Here is a 25,469-nt window from a genome sequence, read left to right on the forward strand (position 1 = left end):
AAACCATCCACACTGCACCTGCTTTGGTGAGTTGATCAGTGGAGACAGAAATGGATCAAATAACCACAAAAATGACTCTACAATGAATGAGTATGCACAATAACATGCAGAAAGGTTGCAAGGCCCTGTAAGAACCTGTAACAGCAAGACTTCCTTAGTTTAGGGAGCTCAGCCACCCCTGAAACCTTAGCCTGGGACTCCCTCTCTCATTAACAGGGTGAAGAAGAGGTGAACAAAACACCACTCTACACCCACAGCCCAGAGCCCTAGTAAAGCTGCACTTGAAACTCTGTAGTAACAAAGTAGATTCCAATCTCAAGTGCATGCCTAGTCCACCCAACTGTCTCTTCAACACTGGTCACAGGAGGAATCAAAGAAGACATGGACGTCTGCCATGACCTTCTCCTGCTGCAGATGACAGAATGCAAAGAAAGGAAGTTTCTCGTTGATAAGGCATTTCTGTACATGCAGCATGCCTTGTGGATAACTTCAGTGATGCCTCTTTTTGCTCACAGGAGGATAATTAGGATTAAGCTACAGGTAGGCACTTTGTTGGGCTTCCTGGGTAGCTCAGCTGGTAAAGAATCTGCCTGCAATGCAGGAGACTATAGTTTGATTCCTGGGTTGGGAAGTTCCCCTGGAGAAGGGGTAGGCTACCCAAAGCAGTATTCTTGGGCTTTCCTGGTGGCTCAGACAGTAAAGAATCCACCTGAAATGTGGGAGGCCTGCGTTCGATCCCTGGCTTGGGAAGATCCTGTTGGAGGAGGGCATGGCAACCCACTCCAGTATTCTTGCCTGGAGAATCCCCACGGACAAAGGAGCCTGGTGGGCTACTTTTCATAGGGTTGCAAACAGTTGCACATGACTGAGTGATTAAGCACAGCACACACAGGCACTTTGTTATGTAGGTATATTCCTTTTGGTGTTCTTAATGAAAGTTTCAGAAAAAGATTTTAAAGAAAGAATCAGTTCAAGTGAAAACTTGTCATGGGGTGATATTTATTTGTAATTTCATGAGTTACTGTGAGATGGTATAGTGAGTTAAAATCATAATGTGTACTGTCAACTGTTTCCATGTTATCAATTCAATATTTACAAAAGTTATTTAGACTATGTGGGGCTGTCATCTGACAATCACAAAACACTTTAGAAAGTGCACTATGAATGTACTCTAAAAAGGAAATGCATCAAAATGGACAGTTTCAAAACATTTTTGTTGTGGCAGTTAATACGTGAAGAGGAAGGGATTATCAGAGCTATTTAAAATCCTCTAGGATACTCACCAAATATATCTCAAAAATTATCTTCACTATTTTATTTCCTATCAAATGCTACTCTCTTTTTCAATTGGACTTATTGCAGCAAGAAGGCCCATAAATAAACATATCAGGAAAGCAAATTGCAATGAGGCTTGGGAAAACTAAGGGAAATGAGACTGTACACGTTTTTATCACAGGTATTCATTAGATTTGTTCTATAAAGGCTCAAGGAGTCAGTTCTGGGCTGACAAATGGAAGTCAGAGAGAAAATAATATTTACTAAAAATAATGAAGAAATGTCTCAAGTGAAATTTGTCCAAAGATGGAAGTGGGAGGGGAGCACTCAGAAGGTTGCAAATTTCCACCACCGGTGGCGGGAATGTTGAAATTTGATTAATCAACTGGTACAAGAGATTCAGAAGAAGAACTAAAAAGCCTCTTGATGAAAGTGAAAGAGGAGAGTGAAAAGGTTGTCTTAAAACTCAACATTCAGAAAACTAAGATCATGACATCCGGTCCCATCACTTCATGGCAAATAGATGGGGAAACAATGGAACAGTGACAGACTTTATTTTTTGGGGCTCCCAAATCACTGCAGATGGTGACTGCAGCCATGAAATTAAAAAACGCTTTCTCCATGGAAGAAAAGCTATGACCACCCTGAATAGCATATTGAAAAGCAGAGACATTACTTTGCCCACAAAGGTCTGTCTAGTCAAAGCTATAGTTTTTCCAGTAGTCATGTATGAATATAACAGTTAGACTATAAAGAAAGCTAAGCACTGAAGAACTGATTCTTTTGAACTGTGCTGTACTCTTGAGAGTCCCTTAGACTGCAAAGAGATCTAACCAGTCCATCCTAAAGGAGATCAGTCCTGGGTGTTCACTGGAAGGACTGATACTGAAGCTGAAACTCCGATACTTTGGCTACCTGATGCAAAGAGCTGACTCACTGGAAAAGACCCTGAAGCTGGGAAAGACTGAAGGCTGGAGGAGAAGGGGACAACAGAGGATGAGATGGTTGGATGGCATCACCGACTCAGTGGATATGAGCTTGAGTAAGCTCCAGGAGTTGGTGATGGACAGGGAAGCCTGGAGTGCTGTAGTCCACAGGGTTGCAAAGAGTCGGACACAACTGAGTGACTGAATTGAACTGAACAAGAGATTCAAGCTTCAGATAATGAGCTTATCTAAAAAATGACCTCAATTGCCCCTTTCAGCACCACACATCCAAGAGTACCTTTCCCTGGGGACTATGCTAAATGTTTCTGATACCCAATGCTTAAGTGACAGAAAAACAAACTGTGCAAGATGTGTTCTGTGATATTGACTAGAATGATTTTAGGATTTGTGATGAAACGTGAATCTAGTCAACTAGAAGTACTAGAAGCAACTTCATGAAGACACTGAGATTTGAAGGACAGGCAAAATGGTGCCTGAAGAGAACATCTTATCGTGAGACAGGCAAGATTATCAAATCAAGGGCTTTGAAACTACTGGTGAAGAATGCAGACTTCAGAAAACCAGTAGGTGAATTCTTCAACTAGGGATGAAAACAGTATTTGCTGAAAAGTTGGCTTGTTAGATTCAAGATGGATTAGAGATTATGTCTGAAAACTTCAGTGGGCATCAGTAAAAGCTGTTCAAAATGTAGATTCAGGGTCACAAGCCATAACACTGTGATTCATTACGTCTGGGGTTGGACCCTGGAAGAGGAATATTTATCTTCCTTCTCCCACACCTTGATTCAATAACATTTGTCCCCACAGTTTGATTAAGCAATTTTTTCTTTCTTTTCTTTTTTTTTTTTTAATTGGAGTATAGTTGATTTACAATGTTGTGTTAGTTTCAGGTATACAGCAAAGTGAGTCAGTTGTAAATATATATATGTCCACTCTTTTTTCAGATGTCCATATAGGCCATTACAGAGTACTGAGCAGTATCTCTGTGCTCAGTAAGTCCTTATTAGTTATCTATTTTATATATTGTCATGTGTACATGTCAGTCCGAGTCTAACAATTTATGCCTCTCCCTTTACCCCCTGGTAACAACAACAGTTTGTTTTCTAAATGTGTGACTCTACTTCTGGTTTATAAATAAGTTCATTTGCACCCCCCTTTTTTTTAGATTCCACATATGAACTATAGCATATATTTTTATTTCTGTGTCTGACTTACTTCACTCCGTAGGACAGTCTCTAAGTCCATCCATGTTGTGGCAAATGGCATCATTTTGTTCTTTTTAGGGCTGAGTAATATTCCATTGTATATAGGTACACTTCTTCTTGATTCATTCCTCTGCTGACAGACATTTAGGTTGCTACTCTGTCCCGCCTACTGTAAATAGTGCTGCAATGAACAACACAGTACATTTATCTTTTTGAATTAATTTTTCTCTGAGTATATGCCCATGATGGGGTTGCTGGATCATATGGTAGCTCTATTTTAGTTTTTGAAGGAACTTCCATACAGTTCTCCATAGTGGCTTTATGAATTTACATTCCCACCAACAGTATAGAAGGGTTCCCTTTTCTCTAGACCCTCTCCAGTATTTATTGTTTGCAGATTTTTTGATGATGGTCATTTTGACCAGTATGACATGATGTATCATTGTAGTTTTGATCTGTATTTCTCTAATAATTAGTGATTTAAATGTCTTTTCATATGTCTCTTGGCCATCTGTATGTCTTCTCTGGAGAAATGTCTATTTCGATCTTCTACCCATTATTTGGTTGGATACCTTTTTTTTTATACTAAGCTGCATGAACTTATATATATTTTGGAGATTAATCCCTTGTTAGTTGCTTCATTTGCAAATATTTTCTCCCATTCTGATGGCTGTCTTTTCATCTTGTTAATGGTTTCCTTGGCTATGTAAAAGCTTTTAAGTTTAATTAGATCCCATTCATTTTATTTTTATTTTTATTACTCTAGGAGGTGGATTGGAAAAGATCTTGCTGCAATTTATGTTAAACAGTGTTCTATGTTTTCCTCTAAGGGTTTTACAGTAGCCAGCTTAACATTTATGTATTTAATCCGCTTTGAGTTTATTTTTGTGTATGGTGCTAGGGAGTGTTTTAATTTTATTCTTTTACATGTGTCTGCCCAGTTTTCCCAGCATCACTTCTTGAAGAGGTTGTTTCTTTCTCCATTGTGTATTCTTGCCTACTTTGTCATAGGTTAGGTAACCATAGATGTGTGGGTTTACCTCTGGGCATTCTATCCTGCTCCATTGATCGATAGATTGTTTTTTGTGCTAGATGGGGAAACAGTGGAAACAGTGTCAGACTTTATTTTGGGGGGCTCCAAAATCACTGCAGATGGTGATTGGCCATGAAATTAAAAGACGCTTACTCCTTGGAAGAAAAGTTATGACCAACCTAGATAGTATATTCAAAACCAGAGACATTACTTTGCCAACTAAGATCCGTCTAGTCAAGGCTATGGTTTTTCCTGTGGTCATGTACGGATGTGAGAGTTGGACTGTGACAAAGGCTGAGCGCTGAAGAATTGATGCTTTTGAACTGTGGTGTTGGAGAAGACTCTTGAGAGTCCCTTGGACTGCAAGGAGATCCAACCAGTCCATTCTGAAGGAGATCAGCCCTGGGTGTTCTTTGGAAGGAATGATGCTAAAGCTGAAACTCCAGTACTTTGGCTACCTCATGCGAAGAGTTGACTCATTGGAAAAGACTCTGATGATGGGAGGGATTGGGGGCAGGAGTAGAAGGGGACAACTGAGGATGAGATGGCTGGATGGCATCACGGACTCGATGGACGTGAGTCTGAGTGAACTCCGGGAGTTGGTGATGGACAGGGAGGCCTGGCGTGCTGCGATTCATGGGGTCACAAAGAGTCGACACGACTGAGTGACTGAACTGAACTGAACTGAACCATACTGTCTTGATCAATGTAGCTTTGTAGTATCATCTGAAGTCAGGGAGCCTGTCTTCTCCAGTTCTTCTTTTCTTTCTCAATATTAAGCAGGTTTTTTAAAAAAGAGAGTGAAAAAGGCAACTTAAGCTTGGCAATGGATATTGTAATGAAGGCATCCATAAATAAAGCCTGGATGATTGTGCTCAAAGTTCTTTAAATTGGTCTGAAATTGGTACTTCAGTTATCACACACAACAATGGAAATTTTTCTGCCCTCTGAGATCCCATAAAAATATATTTAATCTCTCATCCACATGTTGGTCTTTTAAATATCCAAAGGCATTTTACACAGTTCTCCCAAGTAAACTTATCTCCAGGATGAATGGTTTGAGTTGCTTCAATTATTTCTCCCAATAGATGATTTCTTACCACCTCTGACCTTCACTCACCCTCTCTCTGAAAACCTCTGTTTATCAATCTCTTCCTTCAATAGGTACACTCACATATGAAGACAACAGTCTACTTTACTGTAAGCAGGCAGACACAGGACCTTCTCTTCTCTTGTTCTGCCCATCATGTTCTTACTAATGCAACACAAGATCTCCTTAGTTTTTTTGTGAAGTCCAAATCAAGCATTAAACTGGTAGAAAAAGAAAACTATCTTAATTATCAGAATTTGTTTTTAGTGAATCTATGGTCTCTGACAACCATAATCTCCAAATGATGCCTTTAAAGAACATATGTATATCTTTAGGGTTAGGATTTTAAATCAAGGCTTATAAAATATAGATGTGTGCATTCTAAATTCAATGAAGATTTAATTTAAAAAATAGGTTCTCTGGCTCTTACTGCCTGTCCTTTAAAAACCTCTACATTAATCTTGTCCCCTCCAAGAGAATTGCTGGATGGGGGAGCAGCCATAGTGACAACAGGAGCCAGGGAAGAAGATGCAGGCTCCTCAGTGAGAGACCTTGACAACAGGAAACCAGGAAAGAGTGGCTGCTGTTGTTCCCTAGATTATTGGTTAAGCAATCTGTAACCATGGCAATGATCTTGGATTCCTAGAAAGGTTAGTGAAGTGGGATGGACAGTCTTCAGTCTTCCCTGGTTTTTTTTAAAAAAAAAAAATGTTGAAATGAAACAGAGCTCTTAACAGTTCTTTTCTCGTGTCACTGAACAGGAATCATCAGTGCCAGTTTCTTACCTTAAACATTTCATCTCTGTAAAGGAAATCCACCTGGAACCCTAAACCACTCACTCAAGACAAACAATATGTGAAAGCTTCAGGATCCAGGGGAGGAGGAGACCAGGGTGATGGGTACATGGCTGGCTTTTTTCTGTTGAACTTAGAACACTGTTTTTACTATTCATAACAATTTAGAACATTGTTTTTACTATTCTCAACAGGAGGGCACCATCTCTTTTACTCAGTGCTGATGAGGAAAGCAAGTTCTTTCTTCCAACAAGTATTTGCTATGCAACTATTTATTTGCACCTGTGCAGACCTGTGACCACTGAACTCTCTGGCTCTAAGAAACAATTGCCTAGCTGTCTCCAGTAATTAGAAGTCAGAGGGAGGCAGAGTTAGAGGGACTCCACTAAAGGGGAGCTCAGGCAGCAGGAGAATCAGTCCAAATGCAGGGTAGACCATAATTTACATACACATACACACACACCTATTACTAATGAGGATTTATGGTGGTTGCTGGAGACACAAAAACAAATCACACTTCTGAGGATCAGGAACCTCTTGGTTGTTTTTTGTTTTTGTTCTTTTTTAAGAATGAAATTAACAAACATTGGGGTATTTTCAATACATTATAAAGTAATGTACATGAGTATATGAGTATAAAAATCCTACTCAAAACAGCAATTGCAGCGGTCAGAGGATCTTGTTTTGCAGAAATTTTCTGAAAACTTATTAGGATACCCTTCTCTGTGTCCATCTTTGCTTCTTGAAACCAGCTGACTGCTTCTTCCCCTCAAGTACAATACTTCATGCATGTCTTCAACTCAAGATCACAAGGTATTCTGTTCTTCATTTACCTACTGCCCCAGATACCTGCTACCCTTAACTCTTTCTCTGCTCTTACCCTGACTTCTCATAGCTGACACAGGCTGAGGTTCTTATTGCTTCTTTGACATCTCCTAATGTGCCTCACATATCCCACCTCTCTAACCCACCTTGCTCCACAGGATACTGTCCCACCAATAGCCCAGGGGTCCAGTCCCTGCCTGGTTCATCCCTGACTGTTGACGGAGAGTAGAACACTGATTCTTGTCCAAACCCCTGCAGCTATCACCAGATACTCCAATTATTTTTGCAACCTCCCTCTGTCCCACACATCTAAGCATTTTTGACAGACAGGTTGGCCATAAACCATTATAGCAGCTAGTTTTCCAAAACTGAATCTGGTCCTGCAGACCTTGGAAAAATAAAAAATAATCATTTCTTTTCATAATAGCCTGTGACTAAATGTGATGTGTGGGTGGACAATGGCCCTTAAACCTTCAAAAAGAAAAAGCTAGAAAACAAGTCTAATAGTAACAAATCCTATTGATAAATTGAAGCCCGAAGCTATAGAAGTGCTTATTCACTGACCGAGAGCCCTGCAATTTATTTCACTTTATTAGGTGCTGAATCCTTAAAAAAAAAAAAAAAAAGCTGCTGGAATTCCAAAAGCTTTGAATCTAATTATTACAAGTATGTTTAATTAAACCTTTGAAGCTACTCAGATTGTGATCCTGAAGTCTAGATGAGACTAGGCCTCTCTGCCACTCATATATAAATTTCTGAGCTCTGTGAAGACACAAAATAGAGCCAACATTTTAAGACAAAGCCATATATTCAGTTTTAAACATTTCTGCAGATAATTCTTCCCCTGACTGTTATGATACCCTATTCATCTTCTCTTGGGGATCCAATGTAAAGCTGAGAAAGAATACCTCAAGAACACAGTTGCTAATAAAAGATAGATCTCAGCATTGGAAAAGACCTTAAAAGATCAATGTGTCATCTGATGTTTGATTACCTCTACTGTATTCATGTCAAGGAATCATATGTCCTACGCTTGGATATTTTCAGCCTCACAGTGCTGGCAATTCTATCTTTGCGTATCCCTGACAATAACAAAGCAGATTCTTACATAAACTTGTTTTATAACAACTTCAAGCTTGTACTCACACACAAATAGACACTGCATAGGATTAGGTTCAAGTACTGAACACGCGACTCCATTCAATTTCATGAGCACCCTGTGAGCCACGTGCTATGCATTTCTCAAGAGACACAATGCTCTGGATCTCAGAATAAATTCACAACAGCTCTCTTTCAGGTTATTACCAAAGGCACCCACCAAAGGCAGTGCTTCCCAGGCTTTTTCAGTCCCAGACACCCCTGTGATTCCCTGTACAGTATTCCTTTGATGGTGACAGTGCTGGTGGGAGGCAGGGAGAATGTTTGTTCTTTATTGATAAACTGGATTCCTCTCTCCTGGCCCATATTGTGAGGTCCTGAATTTGCAGGGTTCTACCTGTAAAATCTGATTTTACCTCCTCCACTATGAAAACTGGGGCTTCCCCAAGGGCTCAGTGGTAAAGAATCTGCTGGCAATGTAGGAGACATAGAAGATCTGGGTTCAATTCCTGGGTCAGGAAGATCCCTTGGTGGAGGAGATGGCAACTCACTCCAGTATTCATGCCTGGAAAATTTCATGGACAGAGGAGTCTGGAGGGCTACAGTCCACGGGGGTTGCAAAAAGTTGGACATGACTTAGCAACTAAACAACATAATTGACATAATATTCAATTAGTTTTAGGTGTAAAACATCATGATTTGATATTTGCATAAATAATACAAAATAATATACTGGGCAAATTAATAACTGCAATAAGTCCAGTTAACATCCATCTCCATGTAATTACATTTTTTTTCCTTAGGATGAGAACTTTCAGTATCCACTCTCCTAGCTATGGCCTTTTCTTAAAATCAAACAAAACAAAAACTGTATTGTACTTAATCTAAGTACAGTAGCTGACATTAAAAGATATTGCCATGGTCTGAATATCCGTGTCTCTCCAGCACTCATATGTTGATATCCTAAACCACAAAAGTAGAAGTATTAGAAGGCAGGGCTGTTGGGGAAGTATTTAAGTCATGAGGGTAGAAGTCTTATGGATCTAACAAAACAGACCCCACAGAACTCCCTAGCCCCTTCCACCATGTGAGGATAAAGCAAGAAGATTCTGGATATGAGCCAGAAAAATGGCCCTTACCCAACCACAGTGGGGCCATGGTCATGGACTTCCAAGTTACAAGAATAGTAAGCAGTAACTTCGTATTGGTTATAAGATACCTAGTTTAAGATATTTTGTTATAACAGACAAAATAGACTAAGAAAGATACAGTACAGACTTGTTAAATTAATATTTCTACTTTCATTAATTGCACAAACATATGTTGCTCCCTTACTCTGTCCTTGTGCAAATAACCAATAAGAAGCAAAACATGCATATGTTAAAAAGTAGTCTGACCATCACCAAGAGGGAGGTTACCAACATGATTCAGAGCCTGGGCTTTTGGCATGAAGTTTAAGTTTCTTTTCCACAAGCAATGGCAAATTACAGTATCTTTATTGTAGGATTAATATAGGAATTAAATCAGGTGATTTCAATAAAACACAGTATATAGCAAGCTCTCAGCAAATGACAAGCATTATTATCATGATACACATCAACTTTAGCTTTAACAGGAATTATACTTCTCCTCTTAAAAAGTGGTATTAAGAGGATGACATCCTAAAGAGTGAGCTTTTCTGAACTCGGTGGTACATCCTAAGATTTCAAAGTCTTTATGCTGCTATAATAGCAGAGTTACAGCCATTAAACAAAGAATTTCCAGAAATAAGAAGGGGAGCTCAATACTCCAAAGAATTGGGTGATTAGTAGGGTCTGGAGTGATTAATGCTTTCTTCAGCCCACTCATATTCTTTCTTTCCTAAAACTCTTTTAATTATTTTCAGTTGTACAAAAATGGCTATGGAGAAAGAAAGAAAGAGAATGCACCTCATGTTTCTATGCCAGGACTGAAAATATGGAGACTTTGCAGCTTTCCTCATAGCTCAGTTGGTAAAGAATCCATCTGCAATGCAGGAGACCCTGGTTTAATTCCTGGGTCAGGAAGATCCTCTGGAGAAGGGAAAGGCTACCCATTCCAGTATTCTTGGGCTTCTCTTGTGGCTCAGCTGGTAAAGAATCCACCTGCAATGTGGGAGACCTGGGTTCAATCCCTTGGTTGGGAAGATCCCTGGAGAAGAGAAAGGCTACCCACTCCAGTACTCTGGCCTGGAGAATTCCATGGACTGTACAGTCCATGGGGTCGCAAAGGTCAGATGTGGACATGACCTTGGAGCTTGTTACAAATGTAGATATCAGGCCTCAGCCTAAACCTGCTGAAAAAATTAGCAATCTAATAACATGCCCAGGTGACTCACAGGCATGTTACCATTTGCAAAGTGCTATGTGGAAGCACCTCCATTCTCTGAAGCTGCCAATCCTGGTCACTCCAGAGAGAGACACCCACATGGGCTGGGGAACCTACTACACCAGGGAGGCTACTTCCAATCAGAAGGAAGAATGGATATCCTCAAACCTGCCTCCACAGGGACATCCACTGGGAACTTATGAAAATCTTCCCAGCTGGTTACGGTCTATGATGCCGCTACACTTGCTGATTAGATTAGTATTTCCTTGAATCCAGCCTGAAATTGGATTTTTTATTGGAAGCAATCATTATTGTTGTTGTTCAGTCACAAAGTTGTGTCTGACTCTTTGCAACCCCAAGGACTGCAGCAAACATGGCTTCCCTGTCCTTCACTATCTCTCTGAGTTTGCTCAAACTCATGTCCATTCAGTTGGTGAAGCCATCCAAGCATCTCAACTTCTCTCATCCCCTTTTCCTCCTGCCCTCAATCTTTCCCACCATCAGAGTCTTTTACAATGAGTCAGTTATTTGCATCAGGTGGCCAAAGTATTGGAACTTCAGCTTCACCATCAGTCTTTTCCGTGATTATTCAGGGTTGATTTCCTTTAGGAAATAGTCATTTATTATATATGCCTCCTGCCATTTCTACCTGTACAAGCTATTCAGCTTGATGCATGTAGCTCACTCATGTTCTGTGCCCCATGAGAAACACACAGTATCTGTATCGTATCAGTTCAGTTTTCAGTTTTATCATTTCCACACTCACTTCAGGACACATGGAGTAAACCATGTCACAGAACTGTCTACAACCTGAAGGGAGTCTGCAGGACTGTGGTTGCTGAATCACAGTGAAAAATGTTCTCCCCAATGTTCAGAGTGCCGTTCACAATTGGCCTAACAGTTGTTGGTATCAGCCAAATGAAGGTTGACGTAGCAAAGTAAGTGATGTCTGGCCGGCCTTATAATAGGATTAGGGCACGGGCCAGTGGGTCTGACTGCTTCGTAATAGCTGCTTGGCTAGTAATCCTCAAAGCTTCACCTGAAAGTACATTTGAGTCACGGCATTTATTCTGTAAATTCTCTGATAGAAACGCTGGTAATCCTGGCCTCCCAGTAAGTAGTGTGTTTATGTCACACACCAAATCAGTTCCTTGAGACCATCTGGAAAATGTTACCATAAGGTTTCTTGTTTTTATAAACACTTTGCAATTTATCCAGTACTTTCACTTGGCTTCTTCCGTGAGGTTTGCAGGGCAACGTCAGCCCAAGCCACAAATTCTAAGCCTTTATCTACAGATGAAGAAACTTAATAACCTAAGTTGGCTGAAAGCTAGGTTAGTGACATGCATGAGAAGGTCAGACGACTTGTCCAGGGTCTTGATGCTACTCAGAGGTAAAGACAGACCCAAAGCTCAGTGACTGCGTTCCTAATTCATATTCCGTTCTCCCACACTGGGCCACTACCTCCCAACTTACGATTTCACATATCACAAGGGAATGTCTAGAATCAAGTGTGCAACCAAATGTCTGGATCAAGTTAATTGGGTTTTTAATGACCCTGATGTTACCATCTCATTAGCCTGTTTATTACTCCTGAGCATTTCACTTCCTAAAAATGTTCAGATCAGCACAAATAGAAACATGTGTGTCTGTGTGCTTTTGGATTATTTAGAACAAACTTGTGTGTGTTAGTTGCTCAGTCAGGTCCAACTTTTTGTGACCCAGTGGACTGCTGTCTACCAGGCTCTTCTGTCCATGGGACTTCCAGGGCAAGAATACTGGAGTGGGCAACTATTTCCTTCTCCAGGGTATTTTCCTGACCCAGGGACTGAAGCCAGGTCTCCTGAATGCAGGTGGATTCTTTACCATCTGAGTCACCAGGGAAGCCCAAACCTAGGTCTCCCCTGTAGAGAGAAGGAACTCTGTCCTTCTAAATGTGTGGGTCCTACTTTTGGAAAACCAGGAAACACTTATCTTTCTTTAAATTCATTCATTCATTTGTTGGAAAGGTGCTTTTGAGTGTTCACTAATGCCAGAGTCTGTGTGACATCTGGGTCACATTCATTTATCAAGTAAACATTGCTTTTAAAATTTTCTTTTGCCTGTACCATGCAGCTTGTGGGATTTCAGTTCCCTGAGAAATTGAACCCATGCCATGGCAGTAGAAGTGCTGAATCCTAACCGGTAGACCACCGGGGCACTCTGGAAAATTGTTTTTTTCAGATAGCAGTATGGCACTATTGGTTTATATCACATGCAACAAACTAAAAGCTCTGGGAAGGATTTAAAAACATTGATTTCAAGTCAGATATTCATAAACCTCTGCATATAAAGGTGATTTGAAAATACCTACATAAAGAGCTACTTTTTCCTCTTAAGTTTAATTGTAGGTCTACATGGCCCATCTAAAACTCTTGAACTCGGCGCTCATTCCATTACCTCTCTCTGCCAGTTCTTCGCCTCATGTAGATATAATCAACCTCACCCCTTCTCTACCTCATCTTTTTTTTTCCTTTCTCTTTAATCTAAGTTATGGATAAAAATATCGAGCAAAACTGACACAAGTAAGAAGCCCTATGCCTCTTCATGAGCGACTCCTCTCCACATATATCCAAGGTAATCCATTGGTAGAAGTGAAACCTGAGAGCTTCATAAAGGTGCTTTCTGGTTTTGTGATTTTATTTCTCCCATTTCCCCATGTCTACCTCTCAGTATTTCCTGCCATTCCCTTCTGGCTTGCTCCTAAACCCCATTACAGACCATAGATTAAGGGCGAAGACAGAGGGCTTCATCTTGCCTGTGGTAACACAGGTCTACTTGAGGAGGTATTTACAGACATGATTTAAAGAGAGCCCAGGAGATTGGGTTGGTGCAGGAGAAGGGAACAAGTGGAAAGCTGCAAATAAACCCTCTTCTACAAATGTTCTCTTGTCTCACCAAGATACATTACCTCTCTGTGGGAAAGCCACTGAGCTAGCATTTACTATTTTGAGATTATGATCCACTTTCCACCCAACTGCTAGCATCCCTATATACCTCGCAAAGTAATATCTTCTTGTAAGATCTTGACAGGAATATTAAAAATTCATAAACATATTGCCTTTTACCCACAATAAAAAAACACAGTGAAGATTTTGGTAAAGAAACCTAGTCTAACATAGGAAGTGAGAAGCAATGTGATATTGCTCTAACAATATCACATTGAATTATACATGCAAGGAAATAGAACATTCTGGCAAGGCTGGTGATTCTGACAGAAATCCCAAGAATGACTTTTCAGGAGCATCCTTAATGAAAATGAGAAAATTCAAGGACTTTTGTTTCTTTTGTGCTTCTCTGACTTTGCTTGTTCCTCCAGACAAACTGTTCAAAAGAACTTGGAATTTCCAACCCCTAGCTTCTGTCTAGTCCTGCTCCCTACAGTTAACTACAGAAACACCACTGATTCTCTCTCTCTTCTATACACAGCTGTGACTCAGAGCCCCAAATGGGTGACCCTATCACCCATGGGATTCTCCAGACAAGACTATTGGAGTGGGCTGGAAATCTACCCCAGGGGATCTTCCCAACCCAGGAATTGAACCCAGGTCTCCTGTGCTGCAGGCAGATTCTTTACCATCTGAACCACCAGGGAAGCCCTGATTTGGTTTCATACTTAAACTAAATTTTCAAACCAACCATCCATTGAAAGCTTCAAGAGAAACACACTTAAATCCTAGTTCTAGATCCCCAAAACACCAAAACAGCAATATAACCAGAAAGAAAACCAGACACTGCACTAAATGAAAACCTCGTGTATTTTGTTTCTTCTGTCTCTCTGAAATCCTTTGGTTGTTCCAGAAGGATTAGATAGAAGCAAGTAGTGCCTGAGAAATCAGTATTCAGTCAAGAAGCAACAGTTAGAACTGGACAGGGAACAATGGACTGTTTCAAAATTGAGAAAGGAGTACATCAAGGCTGTATATTATCACCTACTTATTTAACTTACATGCTAAATACACCATGTGAAATGCCAAACTGGATGAAGCACAGGCTGGAATCAAGATTACCGGGTAAACTATCAATAACCTCAGATATGCAGATGATACCACCCCTATGGCAAAAAGTGAGGAGGAACTAAAGAGTCTCTTGATGAAAGTGAAAGAGGAGAGTGAAAAAGCTGGCTTAAAACTCAACATTCAAAAAACAAAGATCATGGCATCCAATCCCATCACATCATGGCAAATAGATGGGGAAACAGTGGAAACAGTGACAGACTTCATTTTCTTGGGCTCCAAAGTCACTGCAGATGGTGATTGCAGCCATGAAATTAAAAGAGGCTTGCTCCTTGGAAGAAAAGCTATGACAAACCTGGACAGCATATAAAAAAGCAGAGACATTATTTTGCTGACAAAGGTCCATATAGCCAAAGCTATGGTTTTTCCAGTGGTCATGTATGGATGTGAAAATTGGACTATAAAGAAAACTGAACACCGAAGAATTGATGTTTTTGAACTGTGGTGTTGGAGAAGACTCTTGAGAGTCTGTTGGAATGCAAGGAGATCAAACCAGTCAATCTTAAAGGAAATCAGTCCTGAATATTCATTGGAAGGACTGATGCTGAACCTGAAGCTGCAGTACTTTTGACCACCTCATTAGAAGTATGCCTCATTAGAAGAAAGAAATGTCTCATTAGAAAAGATAACTGTCTCATTAGAAAAGAACCTGATGCTGGGAAAGATTGAAGGCAGGAGGAGAAGGGGACAACAGAGGATGAGATGGTTGGATGGCATCACTGACTTGATGGACATGAGTTTGAGCAAGCTCCAGGAGTTGGTGATGGACAGGGAAGCCTGGCATGCTGCGGTCCATGGTGTTGCAAAGAGTCGGACACAACTAAGCAACTGAACCTAACTGAACTGAATGCCAGACAGAGAAAAAAAGAGACAATGCATTTTTCTGACCATCAGACTGATGGTATTTGACTGGTTAGTGTTTTTTGTATTTTTTCTCCTTAACCATTGTCAGTAAGGCTGGTTGATTTAAAATCTAGCAAGGACCTAACAGATTTTTAAATAGGAACTTACCGTGTATTTCCTTTGCTAGTAAAAATGCTTCTATATAGGTTACCTGGTTATGTTGATGGTTCTCAAAGGTGAGTGTGTGCATGTGCAAATGTGTGTGCATGTATGTGTGTGTGTGTGTGTGTCTGTCTGTCTGTCTGTCTGTCTTAGGGGAGTAATAATCTGGATGAAGAACAGAGGAAGACCTGAGTGGCAGTAAAGATATAAAGGGGAGTAGGAAAGAGATTTATGGAAGGGAATAAAATCTCTCTGGTTCAGATCAATTTTAAAAACAACTTATGTCATGCCACTTGCAAAGGTGAAATTCACTGGAGTTTGATATTTTATAGGAAATGAACAAAGTGAGAAAGTAAAAGGGAGGGAGAAAGGAGAGAGAATTTTCTTATCACAAGTTTCTGAAGGGAGCCATCCCCAGCGTTTATAGATTGCTACTTACCATTGGAGATACACGCCATCAGATAATGAAAGCAGACCCACATGTTTTAAAATCCCCCGATTAAAATTTAAATTCATTAGTTTATGAGCTGCTGGGAATTGACAGTTTTACATCCCAATCGTGCTTGCAATTTATGTAAAAGCTGCCATAAAGTGGAATAGGGGAGCATCTCCTAGTGACAACACCAAACACAAATTGGTAAATAAAAACGCAGCTGAAGCCGATTTGCTGCGGGTCATATAACCGAGAATGTCATTTTTATTAAAGGGAAGTTCTTTAAGCATTTGCTCGTCACCCGGCCACGCTTTTTTTTTTTTTAACCAACATTTTAAAATATTAATGTACTGTTTTTATTGCTTCTTTCCTCTAACAGTGTTTCTATAACTGGTTCTACATATAAAATATGTCCCGTGTAACTGCAGCTTGGCAGGCGTGTCCTTCTTCTTTGGTAATAGGGTGTGTGCATGCCTCTGAGTGGTTTATCTCTGACAGTGTATATAACAACTAAATTGCAGTGTCTTGATCTCAGACATTTTCATTATAATACAGCTTGATACTAGATACAAGAGATTAAACTTCAGAGATTCATGGAGGTTTGTGTCTGATTTCTCTTCAGTGTTGAAATTTTCTTCTTTTAAAACAAGATTCCTTGGGGCCACACATGTGACTTTAGTATGTTTGAACAGGTGGAAAAGAAGGTGAGTCAAGGAACCAGGTCTCCAAATGAAAGAATTTATCTAGAGGGTTCCCAACACAAATTTTTCCAAAGGGGGAAGTTTCAAATAGCCTTTCTGGTTCATGCTCTCTGACTTATCTCTAAAAAACTTTGCTTATTCTAATGTCACAAAGCTCTTCTTCAATACTAACTGCTAAATTTGTAGTAGTAACTAACTACAAACTAACTGCATAGTTTTTATCTTTTAAGTTTAGGGTTACAGTTCACTTCAAGTCAATTTCTGTACATGGATTAAGTAAGGTAAGGGTCAAGGTTGTTTCCCTGTTGAACTGTTTTGATGTTCCTGTTAAAAATCATTTGACCATATATATGTGGGTCTTCTCAGTTCTCTATAACCTTCTGTTGATCTATTTGTCTCTCTTTCACCAACATCATACATTGACTATTGCAACTTCGAAGTAAGTTTTAAAGTCAAGTAGGTAAGTACTCTAACTTTGCCTTTTTTTTTTTTTTTTAAAGTTCTCCATGTCTGAACCTTTAGGTTTACCTGGAATGTTATATTTACAAAGGCCCAGTGACATGTAGGGCTCTTCTAAAAATCACTGGTTTGGACTTCCCTGGTTGTCCAGGGGTTGGGAATCTGGCCTGCCAATATAGGGGACATAGGCTCAATCTCTGATCAGGGAAAATTCCAAAATTCCATAGGAGAAGGTAATGGCAACCCATTCCAGTATTCTTGCCTGAAGTATGCCATGGACAGAGGAGCCTGGCAGGCTATAGTCCATGGGGTCGCAAAGAGTTGGACACAACTGAGTGACTGAGCACAGGGCAGCTAAGCCCACACAGCACTATTAAGCGTGCTGTAGAGCCCGTAAGCTGCAACTATTGAAGCCCCGAGCCCCAGAGCCTGTGAGGTGCAATAAATAAGAGAAGCCACTGCAAAGAGAAGCCCTTTCTTCACAACTAGAGAGTAGCCCCCACTTGCCGCAACTAGAGAAAGGCCCACACACAGCTACGAAGACCCAGCATACCCCAAAATAAACAAATCAATATTTCTTAAAAATTCACTAGTCTAATCAATCAATCTCTGATTACACAGAGTTGAGGAATCTTTTCAAAGTTTAAGGAATAAAGCAATAATAAAAAATTTAAGAGGATGACCTCATTTTACAGACTAACCTGCCTCCAGGATATACTGAAAGAGAAACTGAATCCTCCTAAACCTGAGTTCCTCTGCTGAGTTTATGATTAGCCTCCCTGTCCAAAACTTTACTCTATTCCTTTTCCTGGACCTGATCCCCTCAAGACTCAGGAGCAACAAATAAAAAGAGGGATTGAAAGTCATTCAATGGCAGGGATACAGGGGCTTGGATTGATATATGGTACAGCATCTCGTTCACTCGCTAAATCACTTCAGTAGTGTCCGACTCTGTACGACCCTATGGACTGTAGCCCAATGGGCTCCTCTGTCCATGGCATTCTCTAGGCAAGAATACTGGAGTGAGTTGCCATTTGGTGGTCAGATCCCTGACCCAAGGATCAAACCCAAGTCTCTTACGTCTCTCGCATTGGCAAGTGGGCTTTTTACTGCTAGCACTGCCTAAACTTACTGTGACATAGCATATATATGTATCGGTACAAGCCCCTGTGCCCCCGTTGTTTGAAGTAAAAGGCTTTCGCTCTAGTCTCCCAGGCCTCCCCTGAGTCTCAAAGGATAACTTAAGAGTTAACGATTAGACAAAGAATAGCTGTTGGGCTGGGGAACTGGTAACAATTTAGACCATAACTCTGTCACACAGCAGAATCACCAAACTCACAGTTCCCTGAACGAAGAAAGGACTGACACACGTCCTAGTTTGCTTTCACAGGAAGCAGACACCCACCAGATGAAAACTGCTGACTGGAAGAACATAGACCCTAGACTGGTTGAAACCAGGAGGCTGGTGATGCTTGAAACTTCACCTTAATGCCAACCAATCCGAGAAATGTGCATGAGCTGACCATGCACCTGGCAAACCCCTCCCTTACACTGCCCTTAAAGCCCCTTCTCTGAAAGCCATCGGGGAGTTTGGGTGTTTTGAACACGAGACCCCAGTTTTCCTTGCTTGGTGCCCTGCAGTAAATGCTGCACTTCCCTTCACTACAATCTAGTGTCTGTAGATTGACTTTAATGAGTGCAAGTAAGTGGACCCAAGTTTGGTTTGGTAACAGAGGTGGGGGCTGCTATTCTTCAGCTTGGTGTTTCTAGCACATAACAGAGTCTCTGACTCACAGTTAGTGTTAACGTGATTTCTAGGGGAATTTTTCTGTGCATGGAACAGCCACATCTGTGTAAACACTGTTGGAGGGGATGGGGGGAGAGTTCCCCTTCACTTAAAATACTGCACCAACCTTCCTCTATCTTTTTTAATTGTGCTTCCAATTCTGCCTTAACTTGTAGCCAGTTTCTTTCCCTTCAGAATTATGTCAGTTGTGGGTAGAGACTGCCTTTTATATGTCCAGGTATCTCCACACGACCTTTGTATAGAGAACAAGGGGGTGGGGATTGCAGTGAGAAGTAAGGAGTAGGGGCCGAGAGAGGTGTTGGTCATCCATCAAGCTATCTAGCCAACTCACCAGCTCCTCACAAAGGCTGGGACACAGAACAGACACTCAGTAAATACTCATCAATGAGAGAGTCTGTAAACTTTCTATTGTAAATACTCTTTTGAGGCCAACACAGAATCTTGGCTTCATTGCATCAATGGGAGAAATCATCCATGGCAGCACTGCTTTCAAAGGTGAAATCAAATAGGAATCACATTTCATAAAATACCTAAAAGAAAACCATGTCATCTCCTTAGCCTTTTTTGTTTGTTTGTTTGTTTTTCAGAAAAGATGAAAGGGAAAGGAGGTTGAGACAGGACATGCTTCAGGAAGCCCTGGAGAAAAGGGGTAAGCACCAAGCACCTTTGGCCAAACTAAACACAGACTACAAACACAAACTAAGCAACATAGAAAGGCAACAGCATGTGGAGCTGGAAGACATTTGTTACACATATGAAGAGCGAAGAGGCCATTCCTGCCACGTGCACTAGAATACTTCAATAATTCCCTAACTGGTCTCTCTTCTCAAATTCTGGATCCCATTCAATCAATGCAGCACAGTGAGAAGAGCACAACTGTCCTACATCATAGTGAACGCATGCCACTGTTCTGCTTAAAGGGCTTCATTTACTCCAAACAGAAAATAGGCAACTCCCTGAAGGCCTTCCTGACATGGTCCAGGACCCATGCCTGCTTTTCTGCTCCTGACTGGTCACTATTCTCACATCTACAATCTCCACTTCAGAACCACCCTTGCCGGGGCTCTGCATATGGTACTCCCTCTGCCTAAAGAATCCACACCCTCTTTTCCTTCCAGGCCTCAGATCAAATACCACCTCATCCCAGGGACTATCACTGATTCTCCCAGCTAAACTCTTCCATGGCAACTATTTTTACATTGGTCTAATTGTTAAAACTGCAAATGGGTTGTGGCTACAAAGTTACCTTTAATCTCTGGGCTACATACTCAGCACTTGTGGTAGCATGCGGTCAGTGCTTAATGAATGGTCGAATAAATAATTGATTGAGCAAATGAATAAATGTGCTTAGGAAACATTTAATGGACTTCCCTGGTGGTTAAGATGGTAAAGAATTTGCCTGCAATGCGGGAGACCTGGGTTGGATCCCTGGGTCGGAAAGATTCCCTGAAAGAGGGCATGACAACCCACTCGAGTATTCTTGCCTGGTAAAACCCACAGACAAAGGAGCCTGGCGGACTACAGTCCATGGGATCACAAAGAGTTGTACATGACTTATTGACTAAACAACAACAAAACATTTAATAGATTCATCAGCAATGCAGTTATGTACCTGAATAAATTTGATGTAACAATTTAAATCTTTCTGTATCTTTTATTTTTTAAATCATCATTTTAGGTACAATAGATACATTTTTTTACATACTATAAAATATAAAACATATACTATGCTAGAAAATTATATACTGTACCCATTTTAAGTGTATACTCAAAAAGTTCTGAAAAATGTGCATGCCTTTGTAACTATCATCACAACCGGAATATAGAACATTTACATCACCCCCAAAAGCTCCCTTGTGCCTCATCTCAGTTAGCACTTCCTTCATTCCCAGCTGCCAGGCAACTACTATCTTACTTTCAGTAACTGTATGTTAGTTTGGATTTTTTTTTTTTACATTTTATATACATAAGATAATACAGTATGCATTCTTTTGAGGCTGGCTTGTTTAGATAAGCAAAATATTGAGATTCATCTGTTTAGCTGTATGACTCAGTACTTTTTTGGGTTTGAGTAGTATTTCAACTGATGAATATATCATAATTCGTTCACTCATTAACATTAGTTGATAAACATATGGGTTGTTTCTGGTTTGGAGCTATTATGAACAAAAGTGCTAAGAATATTAGTGCATAAGTCTTTGTATAGATATAGTTTTCATTCTATTTGAGTGGAATTCAAGAAATGTCATTGCTAGCTTGTATGGTAGATAAATGTTTAAAAGAGAACCTTCCAAACTCTTTTCTAAGGTGGTTGTACCATTTTATATTCCTTGTAGAAACATGTGAGAGTTACAGTTGTTCTATAGGTTAGCAGACATTTGATCTTTTCCAAAATATTCATAAGACATCTGGTCCAGGAAATATCTTGACATGCCAAATTGAAATTTGGTCCTATCCAAAATATCCATGAACATACTTGCTCCATGCCAAATGGTTTTGGACAGGACTAAATATCAAGGACCTTTTGGTGTGGACTGAATGTCTTATTGCTATAAATCTCTTACGGATGTTTTGCACAGGACCGAGTGTCCTGCAAAGACTCCAAATCCTCTCCAACTCTCAGCATTATCAAGCTTTCTAAGAAAATTTCTCTGTTTCCTTCCTATGAATTCTGCAACCTAGAGGAGCTGCATACTTGCCTTAGGAAGAGGATGTTCAGTTGGTTGTAAGGCTCTTTCTTTTCTTTTATTTTTTTTTAGCAGAATGCTGGGATAAATAGGATCCAACTCAGAAGTATTGAGAGGGAGGGACAAACAAAGTGGGATCTGGTAAACAAGATGCTATGATTAAGGAAAAAAAAATGTGAACTGGAATTCAGTTTGAAACTGAAAAGTCCATGGATCAAATGAGGAGCAGGGAAACCTTGCTTTCCTGGGAGCCCACCTCCATTCCCTAGTCTTGAATAGGACTGAGCAAGAAAGAAGCCCTAAGTAATTACTTATGAATTTTCTTTTTAAGGATGGGAAGTACTTTGTGGCATTGAGACCATTTTAAATGAGGGCTTGATGATTTCTTATTAGGGACCCAAACACAGTAAGGACACAGAGAAATGCTTGTATCTATTTCTTATTGTCTTTAAGTAAATGATAATTTAATGGAAAGCTAACTCTTTAACCACCCTAGTGCTCCTTTCCCCATGGGTCTCTGGCCATGTAATGTACAGAACTGATGATGAATATACACTGCATGATCAATGAAGCATATAGAGAGTGCTGGTCTAATATACAGGTGGATTTAGCAGAAAACAACTTATACGTACTATGCGAAGTGTTGACTCATTGGAAAAGACTTTGATGCTGGGAGGGATTGTGGGCAGGAGAAGGGGACGACAGAGGATGAGATGGCTGGATGACATCACTGACTTGATGAACGTGAGTCTGAGTGAACTCCGGGGGTTGGTGATGGACAGGGAGGCCTGGCATACTATGATTCACGGGGTCACAAAGAGTCAGACACGACTGAGCGACTGAACTGAACTGAACTGATTTTTATATTGGTTAATTTTTGAGAGCTATGTGCTATACTAGTCAAAGCTATGGTTCTTCCAGTAGTCATGTATGGATGTAAGAGTTGGACTATAAAGAAAGCTGAGTGCTGAAGAATTGATGCTTTTGAACTATGGTGTTGGAAAAGCCTCTTGACAGTCCCTTGGACTGCAAGGAGATCTAACTAGTCCATCGTAAAGGAAATCAGTCCTGAATATCCATTGGAAGGACTGATGTTGAAGCTGAAACTGCAATACTTGGGCCACCTGATTCGAAGAACTAACTCATTGGAAAAGATCCTGGTGCGAGGAAAGATTGAAGGCAAGAGGAGACAGAGGATGAGATGGTTGGATGGCATCACTGAGTCGATGGACATGAGTTTAAGCAAGCTCCGGGAGTTGGTAATGGACAGGCATGCTGGCCATCATGGCATGCTGCAGTCCGTGAGGTTGCAGAGTCAGACACAACTGAGCCCCTGAACTGACTGATGTGCTCTACTGTTCTGTTGTAAAGAAGGCAGAATGCCAGAGAATTGATGCCTTCAAACTGTGGTGTTGGAGAAGACTCCCAGAAGTCCCTTGGAGATCAAACCAGTCAATCTTAATGGAAATCAACCCTGAATACTCTTTGGAAGGACTGATGCTGAAGCTGAAACTCTGGTATTTTGATCATCTGGTACAACCAAATACTATCCAATACAAACAGTAAACTCATTGATAAAGTCCCTGATGTTGGGAAAGATTGAGGGCAGAAGGAAAAGGGGATGTCAGAGGATGAGATGGCTGGATGGCATCACTGATGCAATGGACATGAACTTTGGCAAACTTTGGGAGATGGTGAGGGATAGAGAGGCCTGGCATGCTGCAGTCCATGGGACTGTAAAGAGTGGGACATGACTGAGAGACTGAACAACAATAACAGCATGTGCTATATACTTTGCTAAGCAAGTTATATGTGGCATGTCCCTTAATCCTTACACAACTCTAGGAGGTTGATATTCCTCATTTTGCAATAGAAGAAAATTAGATACAAGAGTAAAGTAAATTGTAAAAAAATAAAATAGGAAGTTGGGAAGTCCAAATCAGAATGAGGTCCAATTGCCAGAACTTTTGCCTTTGACTACTATGCTCTGAGTTAAGACTGTGAACATATCAAAAGCCACCATGCTACACCAACATACAACCAACCAACCAAGCTCCAATACTTTGGCCATCTGATGCGAAGAACTGACTCACTGGAAAAGATTTTGATGCTGGGAAAAATTTAAGGCAAAAGGAGAAGTGGGTGGCAGAGGATGAAATGGCTAGATAGTATCACTGACTCAATGGATATGAATTTGAGCAAACTCTGGGAGAGAGTCAAGGACAGAGGAACCTGTCATGCTGCAGTCCATGGAGTAACAAAGAGTTGGGCACTGAAAACTTAGCAATTGAAAAACAACAACAAATTGCAAATGATGTGAATAACAAAGGATTGATATCCAAACTACACAAACAGCTCATACAACTCAATATAAAAAATAATTCAATCAAGATGGGTAGAAGACCCAAACAAACATTTTCCAAAGAAGGCAAACAATGACTAACATGCACATCAGAAGATGTTCAACATTGCTAACTTTTATTGAAATGCAAATCAAAACCACAATGAGGTATCAACTCACACCAGTCAGAATGGCTATCATCAAAAAGTTTATAAATAACAAATATTGGAGAGAATGTGGGGGAAAGGGGAACCTTCATAACACTGTTGGTGGGAATTGCAAATTAATGCAGTATCACTGTGGAAAACAATATAAAGTTTTCTTAAAAAAAATAGAACTACTATATTACCCAGAAATTCCATTCCCCAATATATACCCAGAAATAGCAAAAATACTAATATGAAAAGATACATGTACCTCAATGTTTATATCAGCACTATTCACAATAGCCAAGACATGAAAGCAACCCAAGTGCTAAAGATTGGATTAAGAAGATGTGATACACACAGACACAGACAAACACACACAAAATGCAAATACTACTATTTGCAGCAACATGAACAGACCAAGAGAATATTATGCTTAATGAAATGTCAGACACAGGCAAGTACTTTATAATATCACTTATATGTGAAATGTAAAAATAATAACAATAATAATGTTAATACAGATTAATGTATATCCAAAACATAGGCAGATTCATAGACCTAGGAAACAAACTTATGGTTACCAAAAGGAAGATAGAAGGGGGAGGAATATAGAATTAGCAAATATATATTTTATATATAAAATAGATCAACAAGGATTTACTGTGTAACACAGCAAACTTATCTTGCAGTAACCTACAATAAAACATAACCTACAATAACATTAAATCACTGTCCTATACACATGAAATTAACACAATTTTGTAAAGCAACTATATTTCAATAAAAAATAAAATTTACAAAATGCTTTGGAAAAAAACCATAGAGATGTGTCTTGTAAACTGTCTGCCATAGACGAGTGGATAGACCTCAGTTTTGTTTCCTTTTTAGACATAAGCAACATCTATTACATGAATGGTCATACAGTGGGAAGAATCCTGAGAATACTCAACTAGCCATAGATAAGAAAAACCACCATCACAAAGAACCCAAGCCACTGCTGCCTGCTGACCCAGACTCTCTCAGGCTGTTGCGTCACTTCACCATACTAGGAAACTCTCTTCTGATTCCTCTTTCCCCAGGAATTCCCTCACTCTCCTCCTCTCCTGAGTTGCTGCCCCAGACACTTGCTGGGAGGGACTTCCCCAGGCCAACCGTTCCTCTAAGTGCCCAATACAGCGTGTGCTACTGCCACCTGGTGGTCATCTCTTTTTCTAGCCTCT

At 40.3% G+C, this 25,469-nt stretch overlaps 1 protein-coding gene and 1 long non-coding RNA gene across 3 annotated transcripts in view; both read right to left on the reverse strand.

The window, feature by feature from the left end:
- LOC120851300 (catenin alpha-2) overlaps positions 1-25,469 on the reverse strand; it is a 1,370,085-nt gene that overhangs the window by 623,290 nt on the left and 721,326 nt on the right. The gene's annotated exons all lie outside the window — the stretch shown is intronic.
- Positions 21,014-22,442, reverse strand: LOC120851302. The gene is made up of 2 exons (XR_005718280.1): positions 21,768-22,442; positions 21,014-21,730 (listed from the first exon to the last, which is right to left on the reverse strand). It is a non-coding gene; the product is annotated as an uncharacterized LOC120851302 (long non-coding RNA).

Source organism: Oryx dammah, unplaced genomic scaffold (genome assembly GCF_014754425.2).
Source record: "Oryx dammah isolate SB20612 unplaced genomic scaffold, SCBI_Odam_1.1 HiC_scaffold_25, whole genome shotgun sequence".
Taxonomy (NCBI): Eukaryota; Metazoa; Chordata; class Mammalia; order Artiodactyla; family Bovidae; genus Oryx; species Oryx dammah.